General features: G+C 47.5%; 1 protein-coding gene across 1 annotated transcript in view; it reads right to left on the bottom strand.

Moving 5' to 3' along the window:
• ATRX (ATRX chromatin remodeler) overlaps nucleotides 1-21349 on the bottom strand; it is a 2430811-nt gene that overhangs the window by 1271733 nt on the left and 1137729 nt on the right. The window lies entirely within an intron of this gene.

Below are 21349 nucleotides of genomic sequence, written 5' to 3' on the forward strand. Positions count from 1 at the left end.
GGGGAGGGTTGCCGATCGTGCGAGTCAGCGGGTGCGTCAAGGAGCTTGGCGAACCCGTTAGTTCCTTGGACCGTTTCAACGGACATGTCAAGGAGGTACTGGGGGTTGTGTGCTTACTTCCATGAGTAGAGGGTGCGTCTCTGACGCCAGGGTGTACATTCCAGATAGCAGAACTATCGCCCTGCCTGGTGGGGCCGGGAACGGACGGTTCGGAGCGCGATCGCTCCAATGAGAGGTCGATGGCATCCGTTTCGGAGCCACGGCCATGCTTTCCTCATCACTCTCAGCGCCTGGCCGATGGGGGAGCTACCCTCGGCCTGCATAATGACATAGGCCATCCACCGATTAACTTGACGCTCCTTGATCATCTTAGGACACAAAAGCTGACAAGACCGACAGGACGCCTCTTGGCGATCGCGAGGGAGACACTTATTACAACTCTGGTGCGTGTCCGTCCAGGGCTACTTGCCCTTACAGGAAGGGCAACATTTTAATGGTGTCCTGTCCATAGCTCAAGTGTATTAAAGTGAGGGCAAAACTAAAGGGGCAAAGAGAGGGTAGAAGGAAAAACATTCTTGAAAGAAAGACCCGCAGATCCCACTCTCCCTACTGTATGGGCCGGCCAGAAGGCCCGGCCACGCGGTCGACAGCGTCGACCGGAGCACCAACCGTTGAAATCTGCTCTTCCGCTGTCTTTGGCGGTGGTTGGGAAGTAATTGTCGAAGAGGGGACAAATATATAAACGATCGGAGGTCAGGAAAGAATATCATTTTGCAATTTGTAAGAGCTCCAATAAGGGGAGCAGTTAGCTGGGCAAAACAATCAGAGGGACCTCTACGTGTGAGGGATTTTGGGTACACTACCCGTCACGTTAGGGATAGTGTTACAGGCACGCCCATGTCGACGTACCCTTTCGATCCTCAAAAGACAAGATGCAATACTCTGTGGTTACCACTAGATGTCGGACTATATGCACAGCAGGTGATTATAACCAGATTCACAAGTATCAGAAATACTTTTTATATAACTATAAGCGTAAGTGCTTCTTTGTTGTCCCTATCTAGCTAAAATTCAGTGTACTTACCTACAGCTCACATTTTCCTCTTAAGATAAGCCTGACTGCTCTGCCACTCTACCAAGGTCCTGAGCTATTACAGACTGATACTAAGAGTTGGGCATCTACAAACCACTGGGATAGCTTACTAAAGTCTTACTACCAGTAGGATTTTAGGAAAACTCCCCTAACAACCCCTTTAAAGGAAGGAGGGGCTAAGTGCTGAGCATGCAGCGCACGTCAAGAGCCCACAGATTGGAGATCCCGCAGCAGGCAATCATGGACCCAAATCAGTGGCAGCAAAGTTCAGAGGCTTACAGCGCAGATGTAGCTCAGAGGGATCCCTCGCCAAGGTCAGAGGTTCCCAAAACACCTGGGGCAAGCAGAGGTTCTAGCACGCCTGGCAACAGCAACAAAAATGGCAGAGTGTAACAAAAGGTGGCAACAGATCAGATATTCCTACCATGATGGGTGGCACATACGAAAAGGGAGAGAGAAAACAAGCAATTAGAGCTGAAGTTCAGGTCCATAAACCGGTGGTGCGAGACCCCTTTATGGACAACCCAGCATGATCTGCAGTTAATGCTTTTGGAGAAGAAAAAATGACAGACATGCAAGAGTGTGGGAACAGTGTCTAAAATTGTCAACGATGGTCAAACATGTTCTGGACCTGGAAGGAAAGGTTCATGATCTGGAAAACTCCCATTCTGAACATTCCTACGATCTAGAATAGCCTACAACCAGCATGGATACCTTAGAAGCGGCTAATGACCATCTCCAGGTCACACAAGAAGACAGAGAAAATCGGGCCTATCTCGCGGGGCATTCACGGAGCTGATTGATGACTGGACCAGAAGAGGATTTTGACAACCAAGTTAGTTTTGTAGCAGCTGGTACTTCTGATCCACTGATCGAGATAGCGAAGGCGAAGATTTTCGGACACCGCGTTGTGTGCAGCTGTGGATGCTGTTTGCATCTTTGTTTGGAGACACAGTGATGGGGGAATTATTCTTGCGTCTTTGTTGGGAGATGGTGACTCTTTGGAATTTGAATTTGGTGTGCATGCTGTAGGACATTAGTCCTTTGTTGAGCATCTGGATTTGTTGCCAACTTTGTTGTTGGAATTGTTTTGAAATGTGCATGCATATTTGTCAGGCTAGAACTACTTGTTTAGATATGCCTGAAGCTTGTTTTGAGACTCACACGGGCTGTGGGGTTTGTTTGTAGAAGAAGTTAACACTGCAGTAATGAATCCATACCTTTGTGGCTTTAGAGCAATAAGGGATCGACTCAAGAATATGTTTGAGAATTGGGAAAAGTTCCCAGAATCAGAGCACGAGACAGTGCAAGTGCATGAGACAGGGGTGGCCCGAGAGGAGAAGCAGTTAAGTGGGGTAAACTAGAGTGTGATATGTGCTATGTCACGAGAAAGTGTGATGCAGACATGTTGTTCTATTGACAGTTCACTGGTTCTAGAGGACGACGCCATGTCAGCAGGGCAACATAATGTTTCAGTAGATATAGTGTACGTAGGCCAGAGATATGTCCTATGTTAGAAATAGTACCCATTGTTGTTGTGAGTCCTTTTGTGGAGAGAGAAATGTTATTGCAGTCATCCCATTGTGAAGAGAACCTATTTACTACTTATGTATCCTTGATTGAATCTTTGCAGAGAAATGCTTCTGCACAGCAATGCTTAGCATTGCATTCTGATTTGATGGAGAGAAGTGAAATTGTGAGGATTGCCTTCATCAATTGTCATGGCAGCATTTGGCCAGCTCATGGGAAAGCTGACAGATTTGGGATTTACCTAGAAGACAAATTGAAATTGAGCAGGAATTGTGGACAGACATGCTTTGATTTGCAGAATGCATTGACCTTTGCTAGAATGCCTCGGGGAAACAACACTGATAGTACTAGCTTTTATAGAGGAATGCAGGTTGAGAGATTAGAATTGCCACAACATTGCATGACATTGCTAGCAGTCTGCTGTTATTAAGTATGCCAGGAGGGCACGGTTTGTTTACTGAATGAAAATGCAGATGCAGGACACAGTTTCAATGAATGAGGTCCTGTTTTGTCAACATGAAGGAAGCCGCGGTGGTTTCTTAATGTTGAAAAGAGTATGGGAATGGCCATAGAGATTCCGCCAGAGCGAATGAAGGTTGCATTAGCATTGATATAGATAGAGGATGCTTTTGTTACATTGCAGTCCCACACAGAGTGGTTTGCAATCTTGGAATTTTCGAATTATGTGAAGGAATTTGTTCCGTTTACATTCTTGAAAGATGGGAATGTATTATGCAGAGAACGTGAAGGTGCACTGCTTCACAGAGTTGACATCAGCTTGGATTATGATGGGCAGACATTGAGATTTTAGCATTGCTGTCTGAAGGACAGGCAGGCTTTTTACCTAGCTTGTGAAACAGTGCAATGAGAATAGTTTTACTTTTGTTTGAATACAGCTTGATATATGAAAAACTGATCCTGCGCTTTCTTGGTTTTTTTGAGTTACATTTGATGCTGGGAAGACTGCCTATGCATGACAATTTACTGTCTACCGAGAGATTGGATTGTCCAGATTGCCAGATGACCTGAGCGACAGAGACTGACTGTATTCCGAGCAGACGACTTGACATTGAACAGACGTGCCATGATGTTGCCGAAAAGCAGCAAGAATTATGCGGAATGCCACTTGAGCCCTTGGGGTGTGAACATGATATCTGTTCTGCCCCGAGAATGTATGCAGGGATAAGCTAGCTTGCTGGATAATTTCAAGGCTGAGAGATTTGCCGTGAGAAGATCCTGGGACATGGCAATGTTCCTTTGCTGATGTTTTCGAATCAAAATCTTTGCCACAAGATTAGAAGCATCCCTACCCGCATCCAGGACTCGGAGCTGGAAGGCTATGTCCAAGACCTCTTCAAGAATATATTCGGACTATCGGAGGGGGAGCACATAGTCGGACAGCACGCACTGAGCTCACGTGACCTTTCGGACGACAAACAACCAAGCCCCAGATATACTTACGAGGGTACACGTTTACAAGGTAAAGGAAGAAATCCTTCACAAGGCCGGATCGAAAGGCAAACTGATCCATGAGGGAACAAAACTTCTTTGTCAGGACCTGGCCACCCCCACGCTAGCGAGGCAGCAATCATTTTGAGAAGTGATCACATGGCTGCAAGAGATAAAGATCAAACATTGATGAGGGTTCCCCTGCATGCTGATTTTCACTCTAGAGGGGAAAAGCTGGGCCCTCGCTGAAGGACACTTACACACCTCCCCAACCCCCCCGGTCCACCTAGAATGCTCAGAAGATCGGGTGAAACCTGGCTTGGGAGATGGACTGGACCTTCATAGCAGGAAACCGTACAAGGCCCCAGAAAAGTGGTCAGGGCTCAAACCTAGCAAGTGTTCCCAGCCCCTGTGATGGAGGGGGGACAGCATCCTCTTAGCCAGAGCCACAGGGGATTTGACTGAGTTGAATTGGCTTGCTTCCCGATAGCTTTGTTGGGATGGATATACAAGAGGCCACGGTCTTTATTTCTCGACCTGCCGTCACGGGACGCCAAGCTGCCACCACACCCTGTTTGGCCACAAAGGCTCCATTTATAAACTCATTGATTAGGCAGGTCTGACGAATGCTCCCATTACCATGGAGAAGGAATATGTTACTTAACTGTAACTGTTGTTCTTCAGCATGGGTCTGGCCGTCGTCATGCTGGGAATCCTCGGTAAAAGAAAAAACAGTTTCACTTTCGTTTATAAACTGTCTTTCTCTTATAAACCAATCACTGAGCTCTGGGTCATACTGCCCCCAGCCAAAGACTGCCCTCTCCCTAAGCCCCCCTCTGGCAGCCATCTTCAGATTTGGTAGCACGTAAAGTGGCAGAATGACCAAGAGCCGCAGAGGGGTAGGAGGGAGGGTTTGCATGTGAATCTATGCCAGACGCATGCTGGAGAACAACAGTTACAGCTAGGTAACTAGATCCTTCTCCAGCATGGATTCACAGAATACATAGCAGTACACACACATGAACAACCACGGGAGGTGGCAAGGCTCAACAGAAGCAATCGCCCTTAACTCTGGAACAGGCTCGCCTCAAACAAACAGGTTGCGCAGCACTGCTTTGCCGACTCTGGACGTCTCCCTGGAATCCTGCTCGATGCAGTAGAATTTCGTGAAAGTGTGCGTAGACCTCACGTAGTCGCCCTGCACATGTCCAGCAGAGGCACACCAGACAGGAACGCTGTCATAGCAATGGTTGCTCTGGTAGAATGGGCTCTCCGACCGCCAGGCAGCGGTCGGTTTGCCAAACTGGAACAATGCATGATGCAGCCGGAGAGCCACCTGGAGATAGAAGCCTTGGACAAGGCCTTCCCATGGTTCACAGGACCAAAGTTCACAAAAAGCTAAAAAAAACTGAAAACGCTTCATGCAGGCCACATAAAACTTCAGTGCTCGAGCCACATCCAGCAAGTGCAAAGTCCTTTCAGCTGGCGACGAAGGTGTCAGAAAAAACACAGGTAACACTAGGGCTCATTGAGATTAAATCCAATGGAAATTGGGCATAAATGAGGGCAGCGTCCACAGCACAACGCCCGTCTCGTGGAAAGTCAAGTAAGGCTGCTTGCAGCACAGGGCGTGAATCTCACCTACCCTCTTGGCAGAGGTGATGGCTATGAGGAAATCTGGCTTCCACGACAGGAACTTAAGCAGAGCTTGATGCAGCAGCTCGAATGGGGGCCCCCCCTGAGCCTAGTCAGTACCACATTGAGTTCCTATGCCAGGGCAGGCGCCTTCACCAGCGGGAACAAACAGAACAGTTCTTTGATGAACTCCTTCACTAGATGGTTCGACGAAAGAGAAGACCTGGTAGAGCGGGAGATAGCTACCAGATGCACCTTGATAGAGGCGTGCACGAGCCCCGACTTCGCCAACAAGTACAGAAGGACTTGGGGGCTGTGACCCACAGAGGGTTTATCTTCTGTGACCGGCACATAGTCGCAAAACACTTCCATTTGTGTCCTAAACACTTCAGAGTCGATGACACCCTGGCCTTGGCGAGGACCTCCCTGCAGTCTGCGGGCAACTCGTACCCCCCAATCTCTAATGCTGCAAGAGCAGGCCTTCAGGTTCAGCTTTCCTGGGTTGTGGTGCAGGATTGCGCCTCCTTCCCTTGCATGAACATCCGCTGCCTCTGGCAGCTTGACTGGAGGGGACGCTGACATGCTGAGAAGGTCCGGGTACCTGATTTGCCTTGGCCAGGCTTCGCGATGAGGATCATTCTGAACCGTCTGAGTTGATTGATGACTCGCAGCAGCAGCGGCAATGGAGGGAATACGTACAGAAACATGCCTTCCCAAGGAAGGAGAATGTGCCCCTCATGCTCCCCGGCTGGGGCAATCTGATGGCGAACCTCCGGCACTTGGGTGTTCTTTGCTGTTGCTAACAGATCGATCTGCGGATTACCACACTTGAGGAAACGTTTATTCACCTGATCCTGCCGAAGCTCCCACTCGTGCCAAGAGCACAGTTCTGTGCTGAGGGAAGAGGCGACAGTTTTTTTGACTCCTGCCAGGTGAAAAGGAATGAGGAACATCCCATGGGCGACAGCCCAGTGCGATAACTCCTGCTCCTCTCTGGAGAGTGCCAAGGATCTGGTGCCCCCCTGCTTCCCGATGTAAAACTTTGTGGTGGTATTGTCTGTGAAGAACCTCACCACTTTGCCCTTGAGGGATGGAAGGAATAACTGGAGGGCCCAAAATACAGCCTGTGGCTCCAGTACAATGATGTGTAGGGCAGCCTTCTCCTCTGGCAGCCACAGTCCTCTGGCGTGGAGATGTCCAGTGTGTGCTCGGCATTCCTCCAGGGAATGCGTCTGTCGTGACAGTCGCCTGGTATGGAGGACTCTGGAAATCTGCGCTCCCAGCGGCGTTGGAGCGCAAAGCTCAAAACCTTATCGCTCAATGAAATTCCCTGCCGACCACAATCCTATCCTTGAAGCTTCAGGACACCTTGATCCAACGGGAGTCCAGGAATTCCTGGAGCGGCCACATCCGCAACCTGCAGATCAGCATCAGGTAGATACAAAACATAATGCTGAGCAGCGACTTGATGATCCTCATCATGGCGATCCTCAGTGCTAACAGCCACTGGACCTTGCCCAAAATGGCCGCTATCCTCACCTCCGACAGAGCCGCCAGGCAGGATACAGTGTTGAGCCTGGACCCCAGGAACATCAAGTTCTGCAATGGAGCCCAGCAGGATTTTGCATAGTTCACCAAGAACCCCAGATCCGTCAGCAGCCGGACAGGCCTCTCTGTGTGATAGACGGCCATGTCCCTTGACCTGGCATGGATGAGCCAGTTGTCGAGGTAAAGGTAAACATGAATTCCCTGTTGTCGCATATGGGCTGCCACCGGAGCCAAGCACATCATAAAGACTCTGGACACCGACTTCAGTCTGAAGGGGAGAGCCTTTAACTGATTGTGCTTCCTTTGTACGATGAAACTCAACAACCTTCTGTTAGGCAGAAACCTGTGCAGTTCCCTTAGGGACCACTGCAAAAGATTTAAGACTACAGGTGTTGGCAGTAAACCCACTTGGTAGCAGTCTGTACCACCCAGATTTACCTGGTAGCTGTGGCTGAGCAGTCAGACTTCCCTCAAGAAGAGTTAGGCAGTATGCAAAGTATACACAATAGGCACTCAGATACAACAATACAAGCAAACACTGACCAGAGCTTTGGTATCAAAGTATATAATTATTTATTTAAAAACACACTGTTGAAAACCCTCCAGCACTCTTATTGTAAAATATTCTAAACACAGTTACTATTATAATATATACACCCCTTTTTCCTCATCAGATAAGTCACTGTAAAACACCACTTATTTTCATACAGAGGTGAGCGCTTAACTAGATGGCACTCCAATAAGTTTGTGAGAAAGGGAGGGAAAAAGACAGAATATGGAAAGGTACACCACTCTAAGATTCAGGAACACTGTTAGCAAGGCAGAGGAGCAAACGTCACTGGTGAGCCAAAGTCCAAAGGCTGGGCCCACTCTTAGAGAGAGCAGAGCACAAATCCGCCCAAGATCACACACTTACACTAGGCTTAGAAAGTCTTGCAGAGGGTTCAAAAAGAGTTTAGAGAGGCTTAGGAAAGTTTAGCCAGGTTGTCCCAGGCTAACCCAGGTCCAAAGGCCGGGGGCTAAATCTACCCCGTACAGTCGGTAGCAAGGGAAGCCAGGCGGGACATGGTACCTTAAGTGGGAAGGATCCTCCAGCGGTGGCAGTTGTTCCTGGTAGTGGGTGCAAGTTGCGTCGTCGTCCAGGGGAAGAGAAGATCTCGACTTGGAGGAAAGATGAAGGTCGTTGCACTACCAGGGCAGAAACCAGCCGCAGAGTTTTCCGGTTAAAGGTGGTACCTTTGTTTCGCGGTAAAACATGGTATCCCGGTTGCCCGGGTGCTTGGCACAGGCAAGGCGGCCACGAGGTACGTCGGGAAGGCGAAAAGATGGTGAAACTGGTTATCCCCACCAGTCAAAGGAAGAAGACTCTCCGGCGGGAGAGCTCCTCTGTCGTTGGGAAAAAGTACTGAGACGGTCCAGCAGGGCTCCACCGGTAGTGGTGTCGTGGCAGGTCGGCTCAGCTTCTCCCTTGTCGGATTCTTAGGTTCTGTGGCGACTTCTGAAGTTCCAGTCCCCAAAGCCCTGCTTTTATGCAGCAAACCCCCATTCACTCAGCCTAGCTGTCACTCAAACATGCTAAGTGATGAGCCAGCCGGCAACTCAGACCAGGGTGCCTTAATTCCCCTCCATCCCTCCCAAGTACCCCAGACAGAGTGACACCACTTTGGAGGGCTTCTGTGGAGAAGCCTGCCAAAAAGTGGAACAAAGCGCTCGACTTGGGTTGGAGTCACAGACGAGAACACCAAAGCCATTTTAGAATCAAGTTTTGGCAAAAAATACCAACCGGAGAATATTAATTAAATAAACCGGCGGTATGTTCGAGGCTACCGTAAATAATTAAATAAAGATAGTCGCCTAAAACAATGGGAAATCCCATAGAAAATATTTGCGGTTGAATATAAAAAGTAGTATCCACTGCCACCAGCCAAAACTCGATCAGGGGGGATGGAGACGTGCCCCCTCGACTAACAGACCCTGGGGCAATCGAATTGCCCCAGCCAGTATGTCCACCATATGATGGTTTGTACTGGTTCTGTTCAGAATTTAAGACTAGTAAAGTCAATGGTGACTTTACATGCCCTGGGAGACAGTAGTCAGTCCCACGGTATGGAGTCTATACTGGGGGGTCACTATGACACCCCTGTGTCACTGCACTGAGGGTGCTGTGTAACACACATCACAAAAACACGTAAACGCGTAAAAGACCCCATAGCCCATTAAACACTTCTAGATTCAAAGGAACACACTCAAATCATGTCCAAGAGTGAGGGTAAAAGTCTCACTCTTGGCAGGAGAAAAAAATAAACCCCAAAAATCCAGCAAAGCTGCTGGAGGACTCACTAGGTTAGGAAATTCAGCCTAAACAGAGAATTCTCCCTTACACCTTCGATGTTTTTCGTGAATGGGGATGTGAAAGAACACGTCCGCTAGATCCAACGATGACAAAGTCTCCCTCCTCCAGTTGGCCGAGCATATGCTGCAACGTGACCATCCTGAATTTCTGGGACTTGATGAACTTGTTGAGTCGTCGCAGATCGAGAATGGGCCCCCATCCCTAGGTCTTCTTTCTTACCAGAAAGTATCTCAAGTAAACTCCGGAGTCACTTTGGAATCTGCTCTATCTCCTCTTTCCTTAACATGGCCGAAATCTCCAGCAGCAGCTGAGGGATGTGTTGTTCCTGCTGGGCCACCGGTGATATATGCAGACACTTTAGTTGAAACTCCAAAGTAGGTGCATGGGCAAGAGCGTCCAGCACCCATCGATTTGGTAGAGATGTTTTCCACACGCTGATGAAGTTCACCAGCTGGCCTCCCACTGGGGTGCAGGGGTGGGGGCCCCACATCTCGCCCGGTTCAGTCCTGCTTGGAAGCCGGCGCGCCGCCCTGGGAGCACTTAGGTAAGATTTGCACAGAACTGGTAAATCGTCCTGACCTGGGTCAACCCCAGAACTTTTTTGCTTTACTAGTGGGATATTTTTCATTAATACCTCAGTGAGTGGGAACCTTTTTCCACACTCACAGAATCTTTAGCTCTTTTTATGGATGTCTTTTTTAAGACTCTCCATAGCTTCTTTTAAAGTTATCCTCTTTAACAACTTACTGGCAATAAGTGCCTGTTGTTGCTGGGTTGCCTTAGGGGCTACTCACTTAACTTACTTTTGATAACCTTGAGAGAACTACAACTCCCAAGGGTAGAAAGGATCTTTGGATCCCTTTTACATTTGATTCTGTCAAACCAGCACACCACACCGTATGTGGAGTGCTGGGGAGATATGTATCCCCTTTCACATTAAAACTGTGACAATTCTGTTACAGGGACAAACTTACCTTCAATGGCAGGTGGCAGTGATACCTTGTATTAATTTAGTGCACCTTTACCGCGGGCTGTGTTACTAAAATGGCCCAGTCTTCTTTTTTGGCCATTTTAGTGTTTCTTGTTCCTTCCCCTGACATCCAGGGCCGGAAATTCCTTTGTGTGATTTTTGTCATTGGCAGGAGTCCCCTGGACTCCCCACCCAGGCTCCAGTCTGTCTGTGAGAGCAGGAAGTGAGGGAGGAGTCCAAGCCCTTTGCCTTAGGCCTTGCTTTAATGGGGACAAATCCCAGTGAGGAGCTGGCTGCCCTGATTGGACAACCAGACCGTCCCTTATTGTAAAATGGTGGGAGAGAATGTAGAGGTTTAGTTGCAATTCCTGATAAATACTGCGAACCTGAAGAAAGGTCGACCACTGGAACCGAAACCGAAGAGGAAGATGAAAGAAATGCAGCTGAATCCATTTCCAGCGAACGGATAGCCTTCTGTGTAACCGGAGCCTGCTGTAGCGCTTCCTTCCAATCAACCTGGGGACTCTGAAAACGACGACCCCGACCCAGAGACCCACTAGACTCAGGAAGAGCTGCATTTTGAGCCATCGCACACGTTGCTGCAACCTTGCGTTGCTGCAATACCCCAATACCCTGGGACCTCAAGCTATCGTGCGTTGCACGGTCTTCCAAATTTTTCTGAAACTTCACGGGCATCCTGTTGGATCTCCAGAGACATGAATCGAGTCTGAAAAGTCCCCTCAACAGAGTGCTGGACCTTTGTAATGACGAGAATTCAACCACGATTTTCTGTGTTCTTCTATGCTCCTTGAAAAGACGCCAAATCCACAGAAACGCATTCAGCCATGAGGGAGACCTTGCCTAGAGAATTCTTCAACGATCCCTGCTGCAAAGTCCCTTCTGATGTCTTGTTTTCAGTCTCCACGACACGGAATCCACTGACCGGTATTTGGCTGCAGATCCTGAAGTTCTCCTGCTGCTAAATCTTCTTCAATGCTGAGGTACTGTGTTGGCTTGGGTATGTACTTACCTTAAGCCTGTTAGGATTTGTGTAGCTGTGGGTTGTTTTCTGCGATGGGGATGCCTCTCATCCAGTGCACCCAGCCCCACTGCTAGAATCCTGCTAGGGTGTGTTCTGTGAAGCCCCTGGACCTTATTCTAACCCAGTTTTCCTAAGGAACTCTGTCTTTTGCTACTAAATAACCTATTCTGACACTGCCTGTTGGTCACTAATCCTAGTGACCCCCCCCCCCTTTGGGCCACTGAGAACACTCATGCTCCAAGAATAAGGGAAAGCCTTTCAAGGGATTGGGACCTAGAAAAGAAAATAAGTTTTTAAAAGTAACTTACTTGTAAAGAGTTGGTTGGTAACTATCTCCAAGAGTGAACAGTTAAAGTTCTTACTGATCTTGAATGTGTGATGCACTATTCTTAAAAGTATGGTTAACATTGTTTCTTCCTGAGAAACTGTTTTGCCAGTCTAATAGAAAGTAGATGTGAAGGTATTTTACTCTCCTGTGATTAGGTTGTGCCTCTTTCCAAAAGAGTTGGTATCAGCAGATTAGTCCTTTGAGGATAATTGAATGAGTGCCCCCCAACTGGGTCTTGTGTTAGTCTAGAAAATACCCTACCATAGCATAGACTGTATATTATGTTGGCCGAAAAACAACCGCATCATATGCCCAGCATCACCAGTACAGAATCGTCTGCATAACCATAGAGCTTCCATTTTGTACCAACAGAATCTGCTATTTTGCTTCCTCTTGCTTTTCTGTTCAAATGCTTTGCAAAAATGCATTTAATTTATTTCTGCTCCTGCACAGAGCGAGGCCACAAGTTGCATGTGAGAGACAAGCCCAGACAGAAATACATTGTTTTCCTCAATCATGAGTCCTTGAAGGCGAGCAGAGAGGCATTAAATCACCAAGCCAGGTGCCAGCTGGTCTCGCTGAAACTGCAGAAACTGTAGAAATAGACCGTTAGAGGCATAAATTATACTCTCTTTCACGGCCCCCCCTTGCTGGGCCCCTTAGTTCAAGCTGACCTCTAGCTCACGAACAGACTCTAGAAGATGGCATGTCTTGGAATGTGTCTCCCCTACGAACACAGTTCGCTCACTGAACAGCAGCATTATGTTCTCTATAACAAAAGAATCCTGTCTGCGCCTTTAGCAACTGTTGCTAAATCAATGTCTTAGAAGGTGTCATACACGTCATAATTGTCAATCACTGAACCCTTGCCAGGAAGATACATTATGGGCGGTTTTGATGCGTCACAAGCTGATAGTATGGTGTTTTTTTTGTATATATGTCACTGTTGTAGAATGTTCACTCTCTTGCATCTCACGAGGTCTGGGTGACACACGTTGTGAGACGTGAGATCCAGTCGGCCACCAGACTATTTGCTTTGCAATAAAACCTAGATTTTGGGAATTGAACCTCGTGTCTGGAGCATCAGTTGGTGTATGGTGATTATGCCTTGTTTGCATGCTTGAGGGTCTTCAGGGCCTGTCACTTGCTTCCCCCGACTTGCTGCTAACCTTTCCAGAATAAGTCTGTGTTAGGTTGTTGCCTACCTACAATAACTGAGTCATTCAGAAAGAGAGTAACATTGGGTTTTACTTTGCCCTTCATTGTGAGGGTGAAAAAGTATGTGGGTTTTACTTAACTTGTGTTAGCCGTCTGCCATCCAAAAATAAGTTACAAGAGTTAGTGTTTACATCAATCTCAGGTACCCAGATTTCAGAAGCACCTGTAATTGTATATTACATCCTTGGCTTTTACTCCCCTAGTATAACTGGGTGTCACTACAAAAGTAGTTGCAGGTTTTTATTGCACCTAGAATAAGTGTTCCACTATTCACCAAAGGTATATTGTCCAGTTGACCGATTAAGTGATTTGTACTGAGAATCATTATACAACTGGAAGGGCCTACTGCCCTTGCAATACTGAATGCAATTGTAAAAAGTAACCATTGGTTTTCACTCACCAAGAATAGGCTTGATTTATACTGAATGTGTATGAAAAGGTTTTGACTTCCCTAGAACTACTATTAGGTACTTCAATAAGGTCTATTCTTGGGTGTGTGTACTTGCAAGTATAGTGTTGTGTACTTTCAAGTATACTGCGATTTCATATAATGTTTTAGTGCTTACTTATCCCTAGATTTATCTGGGCCTACTTTGTATTTAAATCCTTTATTTTTTACATATAGTGTTTCTGTGGATCATTTGTATTACAATTTCACTTGTACTGATTCTACAGCCCTACCAGAGCTCATTGATTGATTCATAGGAGAAAGACCGTTTATAAACTAAAGTGAATTTTCTTTTTTTCTTCTTTTACCAAGGATTCCCAGCTTCACCACGGGGAATATTCATGAGCGTGAGAATCCATGCCAGACCCCATGCTGGGGAAGTGGATATTTTTTCTTGTGTTTTTCTTGGACGTTTTTTTAAGTTGCATTGACTATCAAGTGTCCGAGCTACTAGACTGGTTAGTTAGTTATGAGAATTACATGCACCTTGGCCAGGCAAGGACAAGTTGTTATTTCCGGTGGTGTATTGTCACTAGACAAAACACAACCAGCGACACAAACAGACTTCCGTAATGCCCTGGCTCTAATACACTTAGTCCGAGAACTGAATCTAGTGGAGTCATGCATGGTGCTACATGCAGGGGAAGTCAATTGCACATTTTTCCTCACAGGTTGATGGTAAGCACTCTCCTTTCAATCTCCTGTTCACGTTGAGGCCATTTGTTCCATACCTGGTCAAAGTCAAGATAGGGTTTCAGCACCTGTCAGACCATTTGCCGGTCATAGGCCAACTCCGAACCACCAAATTAGAACACATCCCAAACCCCCATGGTGCCTACGTGAGGGTCTTTTGAGGGACCTGATTGCAAGGTTGAACCTAGCTGACAAAATCGACTAATATTTCAAATACAAAATATAACCACAGGTACGGCATTGAACTCCATCAGAGATGCCTTCAAGGCTGCTTTAACGGGGGAATGCATAGTTAGGTCTTCCGCATTTGTAAAAGCAAGAGAAGCGGTCAGGCGCCTGCTAGAGGGAAAAGTGAAGGAGATGGAGAGAGCCAACAAAACCACCAACTCCCTAAAAGCGCTACGGAACCTATGCAAGACGAAAGCTAAATTAGAGGCCCACCTTGTGGGAAGCATGGCACATGCAATCTTAGCAACCAAACAAAATATTACACACAAGGGAACAAGACCAATAGGATACTCATTACAAGTTGAAAAACCTCAGGGCAAGGAATACAATTCACAGAGCAATTAGGGGCAGATGGAACCCTACTGTACGGGCAGGGAGAAATGTGCAACACTGTACACCAGTACTTCTCAGAACTCATGACAGGCCCACCTGGTGACAGGGAGGCACAAAGGGATTATGTATGACTGGTGCATCTCCACATATTATCAAGCCCATACAGCGTAGCCCAGGTACTTCCCCTAACTAAGGAAGAGGTGGACCTGGAAGAAAATAAAGCCCAGTCCGAACGGATTCCTGCTAATTTTTATAAACAAGTTAAAAACCAATTAATGGGGGCTCCTAACAACTGTTTAACTTTTCCTCAGCAGTGACGCCGCACATGGACGATTCGCGAACCATTCGGCTGCGGAAACCGGGGAAACCAGAGATGGATGACTCCTACAGATCGAAAGCCCACCTCAACACAGACACGAACATATTGGCCAACAGAATTGTCAAGATCCTCACCGCACTGTCAATCCAGACCAATCCGGCATCATTACAGATGGGTCCTCCCACAATAATATCTGAAGGGCCATACATTTAATCGAAATGGGAACAGGCCACTTTTTTGCCGATGCTTTATGCGTTTGATGGCCTAGATATTATATGTTGCTCACCGCAGTGACTAACGTCCCTCGCTAGGGACAGGAAACAACCTTTTTCCATCAGAAAAAATGGTCTTTTTCAAATTTAGATGCACGCAGGGGCATGGCCCTGGTAGCATGCGCTCCCTGACTCCGCCCACCAGCGCCATTCCTCAGTCCCCTTTGACGCATCGACAATATAACAATTGCTTAATGACAAGTTTATTACAGGGGAAGATGGTGGGACGTATGGAGGAAAGAGGACTATGGACTTAGTCATTACGTTGAGTAACAATTAGTCCTCCGTCCCGTCCCCTTTCCTCCATACTGTATGGGCGATTACAACTGAATACATCCCTAGGGAGAAGAGTTGCCCCTCTAAGAGAACAGGTTTTTCAAAACCGCCTGGACAAATTCTGCATCAGATCTGGCGCTGGAATCATAGCAGTAGTGTTTGCAAACGGCAGATGGGGAAGTCCGAATAGCCGCCCTGCTCATCTACTGCCATGGGACCTAACTCTGGAAGGCAACAGCCATGGCCCTGGCTCTGATGGCATGGGTGTGCATATTTGCTGGCAAAGACTGGTGCTGCACCTCATAATCCTCCTTGGTGGCCATCACCATCCATCTAGCTATTGAAGCCTTTGAGGCTTAACAGCCTGGTGTTGACCCGCCAAAAGTGATGAACAATGCATCCGATTTACAGAAGTTCTTTATCCTTTCCAGGTTAAATCTTAGAGCATGTCTGCCATCCAGACAGTGCAATACTTTGAGCCTCATCCTTTGGATCTGCAAAGAATGTCAGAAGTACTACCTCCTCATTAAGGAGGAACGATGACACAACCTTAGGGAGAAATGCAGGGTGTGTCCCGAGCACCACCTTGTCCTGGTGAAATGTGGAATATGGCTCTGAAGCCAGAAGCGCCTGTATTTCACTAATACTGCGCACTGATGTAAGGCCAACTAGTAGAGCAGTCTTTATAGTAACCAGCCTGAAATCTGCCGATGCCATGGGCACGAAAGGCTTGTGGGCCAGGGCGCCCAGTTCTACGTTAAGGTCCCAGACCGGATGTGGACGCTTGACCAGGGATACAATCTGGTCAGACCTGCTAAGTTCTTTTTGACCACAGGGTTGACAGATGTTTTCTCCGGAGTTCTTGTAGGCCCCTACAGCCGCCAGATAAGTACGACAGTTGTCTACTAGCACACCGGAATGAGCCAGATGTGCAGAAAAGGATAACAGGTTGCCCAGTGAGCATGCCAGAGGATCTATTTTGTTTGCATTGGCCCAGTGACATGACCTGGTCCACTAGTGATAGGGAGAAAACTCATTTCTGTGCTGATTCCCTTCAACCTTAAAGACCCCGATCTTTTGCTGGACTTTAGGACTTTAATTTTAACGCCAGACCTTTTTGCTCACTCATGTGTTTTGACCTGATTTGGATTATGTGTTTCCCTTGTTTTTGGAGTCTGACAAACTCTGTAGGCATCTACTTTATGTATGGTGCGACTGTTAAGGACTGCGTGCGGAGTAGCAGTGACTTCCTGATGTTCATGGAGAACCCCAAGTCGTATAGCATTTGCATAAGTGCACCCACTGTGCGTTGGACCCCCTCAGGCGACACCGCTCAGAGGAGCCAGCCGTCGAGGTATGGATAAATCTGGTGGCCCTCCGCCCTGAGGAAGGCTGCTACAGAGTTTATTAACCTTGTAAAGGCCATCGGAACCGAATGGAGGTCAAAAGGGAGGACCTTGTATTGGAAATGAAAGCCCATGATCATGAACCTGAGGAAGGAACGATGGCGCTCCGAAATCGGGACGTGCAGGTACGAATCTTTCAGATCCAGGGAGCACATCCAGTCTCTCCCACAATGAATGCGGGAGTAACCATCTTGAAATTTTGGAAGGAAAGGTTCAAGGGTGATAGGTCTAGTACAACTCTCAGACTAGCCTTGTTCTTTTTCTGTATGGCGAAAATAAGGGAATAGAAGCTTTTAGGGAGAATTCTCATTTAAGGCTAATTTCCCTCACCTAGTGAGTCCCTCAGCAGCTTTGCTGGATTTCTGGGGTTTATTTTTCCACCTGGTAGGAGTGTGAGCCTTTTTCCCACTCTTACATGTGTTTTGCCATGTGTATTTCTACTTTTTGTGTGATCTTGGGCTCTGGCGCCACACCACTCCATGAGCCCCACTTCTTTGTGTGGTACACATCACCTTCAGTGCAGTGACACAGGGTTGTTGTCTTAAGTCTTCCCACTGACTCCATTTTTCTGGGACTGTCCCCCAGAAACATGTAGAGGTGCCATTAACTTTATGTAGTCTCTTTAAAACTACAGACCAGTACACCCCCCATCTTACATGGAGTATTGGAAAGGATTAATTCCTACCCCTTTTTGTCTGTGCCTCTTGGAGCTTTGTTTCGTTCTCTTAACATTAAGACTTGGCTGGCGGCAGTGGTATCTACCCTAACTTTTCTACCGCGATTTTACAATATAAACGTGGTACTGTTTTAGACTATTGTTATGTGAAAGGTACTTCTATAGCGCACCGTCACCAACGGGATTGGTTCCCAAGCGCTCGGGCGGATCTGTAAACAGAAGGACAGGTAGGGCTAGTCGGGAGGAGGGGAGAAGGAGAGTGGGAGAAGTGATGTGCTGTTGCAGCTTCAGTATACATTGTGTTAGCCTCGAACATAAACCCACTTGACCAAATACTTTTTTATTTTGGCTCCGGTCGTATTTTTATTTTGGCTCCGAATCATAGCAGTAGTGTTTGCAAACGGCAGATGGGGAAGTCCGAATAGCCGCCCTGCTCATCTACTGCCATGGGACCTAACTCTGGAAGGCAACAGCCATGGCCCTGGCTCTGATGGCATGGGTGTGCATATTTGCTGGCAAAGACTGGTGCTGCACCTCATAATCCTCCTTGGTGGCCATCACCATCCATCTAGCTATTGAAGCCTTTGAGGCTTAACAGCCTGGTGTTGACCCGCCAAAAGTGATGAACAATGCATCCGATTTACAGAAGTTCTTTATCCTTTCCAGGTTAAATCTTAGAGCATGTCTGCCATCCAGACAGTGCAATACTTTGAGCCTCATCCTTTGGATCTGCAAAGAATGTCAGAAGTACTACCTCCTCATTAAGGAGGAACGATGACACAACCTTAGGGAGAAATGCAGGGTGTGTCCCGAGCACCACCTTGTCCTGGTGAAATGTGGAATATGGCTCTGAAGCCAGAAGCGCCTGTATTTCACTAATACTGCGCACTGATGTAAGGCCAACTAGTAGAGCAGTCTTTATAGTAACCAGCCTGAAATCTGCCGATGCCATGGGCACGAAAGGCTTGTGGGCCAGGGCGCCCAGTTCTACGTTAAGGTCCCAGACCGGATGTGGACGCTTGACCAGGGATACAATCTGGTCAGACCTGCTAAGTTCTTTTTGACCACAGGGTTGACAGATGTTTTCTCCGGAGTTCTTGTAGGCCCCTACAGCCGCCAGATAAGTACGACAGTTGTCTACTAGCACACCGGAATGAGCCAGATGTGCAGAAAAGGATAACAGGTTGCCCAGTGAGCATGCCAGAGGATCTATTTTGTTTGCATTGGCCCAGTGACATGACCTGGTCCACTAGTGATAGGGAGAAAACTCATTTCTGTGCTGATTCCCTTCAACCTTAAAGACCCCGATCTTTTGCTGGACTTTAGGACTTTAATTTTAACGCCAGACCTTTTTGCTCACTCATGTGTTTTGACCTGATTTGGATTATGTGTTTCCCTTGTTTTTGGAGTCTGACAAACTCTGTAGGCATCTACTTTATGTATGGTGCGACTGTTAAGGACTGCGTGCGGAGTAGCAGTGACTTCCTGATGTTCATGGAGAACCCCAAGTCGTATAGCATTTGCATAAGTGCACCCACTGTGCGTTGGACCCCCTCAGGCGACACCGCTCAGAGGAGCCAGCCGTCGAGGTATGGATAAATCTGGTGGCCCTCCGCCCTGAGGAAGGCTGCTACAGAGTTTATTAACCTTGTAAAGGCCATCGGAACCGAATGGAGGTCAAAAGGGAGGACCTTGTATTGGAAATGAAAGCCCATGATCATGAACCTGAGGAAGGAACGATGGCGCTCCGAAATCGGGACGTGCAGGTACGAATCTTTCAGATCCAGGGAGCACATCCAGTCTCTCCCACAATGAATGCGGGAGTAACCATCTTGAAATTTTGGAAGGAAAGGTTCAAGGGTGATAGGTCTAGTACAACTCTCAGACTAGCCTTGTTCTTTTTCTGTATGGCGAAAATAAGGGAATAGAAGCTTTTAGGGAGAATTCTCATTTAAGGCTAATTTCCCTCACCTAGTGAGTCCCTCAGCAGCTTTGCTGGATTTCTGGGGTTTATTTTTCCACCTGGTAGGAGTGTGAGCCTTTTTCCCACTCTTACATGTGTTTTGCCATGTGTATTTCTACTTTTTGTGTGATCTTGGGCTCTGGCGCCACACCACTCCATGAGCCCCACTTCTTTGTGTGGTACACATCACCTTCAGTGCAGTGACACAGGGTTGTTGTCTTAAGTCTTCCCACTGACTCCATTTTTCTGGGACTGTCCCCCAGAAACATGTAGAGGTGCCATTAACTTTATGTAGTCTCTTTAAAACTACAGACCAGTACACCCCCCATCTTACATGGAGTATTGGAAAGGATTAATTCCTACCCCTTTTTGTCTGTGCCTCTTGGAGCTTTGTTTCGTTCTCTTAACATTAAGACTTGGCTGGCGGCAGTGGTATCTACCCTAACTTTTCTACCGCGATTTTACAATATAAACGTGGTACTGTTTTAGACTATTGTTATGTGAAAGGTACTTCTATAGCGCACCGTCACCAACGGGATTGGTTCCCAAGCGCTCGGGCGGATCTGTAAACAGAAGGACAGGTAGGGCTAGTCGGGAGGAGGGGAGAAGGAGAGTGGGAGAAGTGATGTGCTGTTGCAGCTTCAGTATACATTGTGTTAGCCTCGAACATAAACCCACTTGACCAAATACTTTTTTATTTTGGCTCCGGTCGTATTTAGTCGCCATTTCTTTTTGTTAAAGTTCTTCTTGGAGTCAGTGTTTGCTTGAGTCACAGTAATTGTAGTCCTTTGTGTAATCTCTACTACTGCTCATTTGATCTTGAGATAAGTCTGGCTGCTCAGCCATTGCTACCACTTTTTCTGTGTAGTACAGGCTTGTACCAAAGGTGAAATTGTACTACCACTTGTAGTGGTAATTGTGTGCAGTGGTCCCTAAGGGCACTGCATAGGATTCTGCCTAACAGAAGCCCATGCCTAGCTGTGAGACTGTAACCTCCTCCACGACCTAACTCGTCATGGGCAGGGGTGGGGGAAGGGGGAAATGGGGGTATCGGCAGACGGAAGCCCGAGAAAACCACTGAGGATCCATGGGTCCGTGAATCTTGCCCGCCAGGAGTGAATGTGAAGGGCAAGCCTGCTCCCAACGGAGAACTGTGGATCTGGATGGCACCATCACCGTTTCTTTCCTTCTGAGGCTGGTGCCTGGGAGGGGGACTAGAAGAACCCCTTCTTAGATGATTTGTGCTGGTTGCACCGATGCTGGCTATGTGACCTGTCCGGCTGCCTGGCGCGGCACTCCTAAAAGCCCCTGAAGCCGCCAAAGATATGGCCTCTGTCAGAGCGTGGGTGACACTGGCTATAGGTCTTGGTGGCAGACTTCGAATTGACAGGGACTTAGGCGTTTGGGAGCTGTATTTTCTTTTGTCCAACTCCTCGTCCACTATTGGGTGGAACAAGTGCCCCCTCCCTCCTAAAGGGCAGGTCGAGGATGCACTCCTGCACATCAGGGTTAAACTTAGTTGCTTTGAGCCAAGCGGTCTTCATGTCAGTGGCAACAAAAATAGACCTG

Source organism: Ambystoma mexicanum, chromosome 5p (genome assembly GCF_040938575.1).
Source record: "Ambystoma mexicanum isolate Mex_15411 chromosome 5p, UKY_AmexF1_1, whole genome shotgun sequence".
Classification (NCBI taxonomy): Eukaryota; Metazoa; Chordata; class Amphibia; order Caudata; family Ambystomatidae; genus Ambystoma; species Ambystoma mexicanum.